The sequence below is a fragment of the Vombatus ursinus genome, unplaced genomic scaffold, assembly GCF_900497805.2.
Source record: "Vombatus ursinus unplaced genomic scaffold, bare-nosed wombat genome assembly UNPS02014789.1, whole genome shotgun sequence".
Classification (NCBI taxonomy): Eukaryota; Metazoa; Chordata; class Mammalia; order Diprotodontia; family Vombatidae; genus Vombatus; species Vombatus ursinus.
Window position 1 is genome coordinate 10,128,546 of NW_020954567.1, and position 3,886 is coordinate 10,132,431.

Sequence of the window (3,886 nt, forward strand, 5' to 3'; positions counted from 1 at the left end):
GTGTGTGTGTGTGTGTGTGTGTGTGTGTGTGTGTGTGTGTGTGTGTGATATAACTCTGAGCTCCCTTCCAGCTCTGTATCTATGGTCCAATGACTGACTCTGGCATTTATGGCACATACACAGCCCCAACCTTAAGGCTTTTAAAATACTATTGCTACTATAGGGAAGGCCTGGCCCTATCAAGGTGTCAGTCTGCTAAGTGCCTTAATTGGCTTCTCCCTTTGTCAGAGAAACTGAGGCCTGGGAAGACTTTAGTTTAGAAAGGCCAAGATCATCCACTACATCTCAGTCATCTTAACTTTTTTCTTGCCACTGGACTTTGATGATTCTGGAGAAGAAAGTGAGGCTGACAACTTCACAGCTCTGTCTCACTTAAATCCAATTGATGAGCAAGTCAAAACATCACCCTTGTGACATCATTGATCCTCTTTGAAAATGAAGGATGGACAACAACGACAGGGCAGACCAAGAGCACAGTTGACCCTTTTCAGGGCTCATGAATCCCACACTCAGAACCACTATTATCCTCATGTGGTGAGCATACTTTTGCATCCTGCATAGTAAATAATACATCTGAAGCAAAAACTAGAATGTTTACTTAGGATTGGCAATCATGGTGTGTTGGAAAAGATGAATTAGGTAATGAAAGATGAATTTGTTAATGAAAGACTCATGAAGAACCATTCAGGTACAGTGGAAAGAGTGTCAACTTTATTGTCAGAGCACTTGGGTTCAAATACTACTCCTGTAATTTACTTCTTGTGTAACTGTGGGTTTAACCTCTCTTGGCCTCAATTTCCTCATGTGTAAAATAAGGAGATTGGACTTAGTAGTTCTTAGCCTGGAGTCCATGAACTTTTTAAAAAATAATTTTACAGTTGTATAATTGGTTTTCTATGCAATCCTATGTATTAGCAGCAGCTGAGGAGTACAATAGATAGTGCGCTGGGCCTGAAATCAGGAAGAGCTGAGTTCAAATTTGACCTTAGACACTTACTAGCTATGTGACCCCGGACAAGTTAGATAACTTCTGCCTGACTTAGTTTCCTCAACTGTAACATGGGAATCATAATAGTACCCACCTCCTAGAGTCATACTAAGGATCAAATGAGATAATATTTATAAAATGCTTAGCACAGTGTCTGGCACATAATAGGCATTTAAATGTTTATTCCCTTCTCCTTCCTTATTTATTTTATGCATTTAAAAATTATTCTGAGAAAGGGTTCATAGTCTTCACCACATTAACAATGGAGTCCATGACACACAAAAAAGGTTTAAGAACCCTTGGACGACCAGATGAATGAATGAATGAATGATAATTATGATAGATATTATAGACAACAAAAGAATGAATGATTTGTTAATTACTTATTATGTGCCAGGCACTAGACTAAGCAATAAGGATACAAATACAAAAAAAAAAAAAGCAAGCTTTCTGATTTCCCTCCTAGCTCTAAACCTATGATCCTCTGATCACTCAGAAAACTCAAACTTTAAAACTTTTTTGTGAGGGAGAAGGTTGTTCTAAACTTGTGATTCTGTTATCATAAAGAACTCCCAGTGTAGGAAGATCTCAACCCCAACAAACACAGCTAAGCAGCTCCCCTGTAGTTTTGGGGAAGTGCATGGGGACACTGAGAAGTCTTCACTTGCCCAGCAGTCACGCAGTGGGTATATGTCAGTTTCCATCTACTCAAATTCTTAAGGGATAAATTTCCAAGTCAAACCGAAGTTTTAGTTACAGAACTGAGTTCAGAAGAGGAATAATTTAGCCATGAGAGAATATAGTGAGCTCCTGTGATCAGTGAACTTCAGATGAGAAGGGTCCAATGACCTGCCTGCAGTAACTCACACTTATACAAAGCTTCACAGTCAACAAAATATTGCCCTCACAAGATTGGCCTCCCCATTTCGTGGATGAGAATGCTCAGACTCAGAGGAACTTGCCCACTTAACTGAGGTTAAATGACTTGCCAGAAGACGCATGTATCACAAGAGACAAAGCCAGAACTGTGACCCAACATTTTTAAGTCCAGGAACTTAGATCCTTTGACTTCAGGTCCAGTGTTATTTATGTAATACTTTCTGATCAAGTCTAACATGTGGAGTCCAGGCTCAACTTTAAATCATTTTTCCTGCTCTTCAATGTAGCTACACTGGCTTGTTAGCCCAGGGCCTCATATTACTATTCTCTCTTTATGGCTGACTGACTCCTGGAAGTTATATAACAAATTTTTGTTGTGTTTTCCCAGAAGAGAATCATAGCTTTTGTGGGGTTGATTGGACCCTGCCTTTACAGAGCAAGCTACTTCTAATGTGTAACCAAGCATAAAAAGCTTGGCAAGACTAGGGAAAATGGGAGGCAGTAATGGGAGGGATGAGTAAACAGCCAAGCAATTATAGAACTACAAGCCAAAGGTATCAAGACAGCAAAACTTAAGGTTAAGAATGATGGGAATTGGACTGTGGCTGAACTGCCTAACATTCTGAGATTCAGAACTCCACTCTGAGGCCAAGCTCAAGTGATGCTGATAACCAGCTTGAATTCATTCATCAATGATTAACAAACTCCCACCCTACCAAAGTATTCCCATCCCATAGGCTGTCATTCAAATCTGTTCTCCATCCCCCACTACCTTCTCTTTTATTTTCATCCCCCTCAACTGATTTCCATAGCCAACCTAATATCATGTTCTAAGACTAGCCACCTCTTCCACTGTGCTCTCTGTAATGCTTACTCCATGGGTAACAAAGTTGCTTTCATATTAAACATTTTCCTTTCCCACTCCTTTCATCTTCTGGTTCTTCCTGAAATCTTAATTCCTTCCTGATGACACAGCCTCCCTGGCCACCTTTTCCAGTAATGGTTGTGTATTTCCTGAGTCACTGGTCAAGGTGGGGGAAATTCACTCATTCCCGATCTACCATCCAATCCAAATCCTGGTAGCTGTTGTCTACCAAACTCTGGGACGCTCTTGTTTCCTCAATGAATTCCATGCCTAGCCCACAGTCATTCTCTCCTTCTCAACACCTGCATTCATATGAGGGCACTTTAACATACATACCGATATTCCCTCAAACACCCTTATCTCTCTTACCACTATTACCTCAACTTACTCATTTTCTATGACCTCCTCCTTTACCCCACTTCAGTCACTCACAGAGATGACCTTACTCTTGATCTTTCCATAACTCATAAATATCCCACTTCCATCTTTATAGACTCTGATCACTGTTGTCATTCCATCTCTCCCTCTGCCTTACAACTCTGAATCTTCTTCTTTATCTTCATTGTGACTTCCAGTTCCTCAGCTCCTTAGTTCTTTCCTGGGGTATCACCCCTACACTAGCTACATTCCCCTAGGTGGCACAGTGGATAGAACACTGGGCCTGGAGTCAGGAAGACTCGCTTCCTGAGTTCAAATCAGGCCTCAGACACTTACTAGCTGGGTAACCCTGGGCAAGTTACTTCACCCTGTTTGTCTCAGTTTCTTCATCTATCAAATGAGCTGGAGAAGGTAATGGCAAACCAGTAAAACCTCAAATAGGATCACAAAAAAGTTGGACAAGACTGAGAATAATTGAATAGCAACAACAACTAAGACTACTTTATTCATTTGTTTATTCTAAATATTTATATTTATAAATAATTTAGAATATTTATTCTAAAGCAATGTTTATAGAGTAATACATGGGTGTGTTGATAAATGTTCAACAACCATGGTCTCCAGAAAACACAAATGCATACACACACACACACACTTTTAAGTTTAAATCTGTATTATTAATATGTTCTTAAGTCTATACAATCAGTACAACCAATAAAACAATAAGCCAAACCCTAATTAGTAGTGGTTGCTGATTTATGAGCTGCAAATTCTCC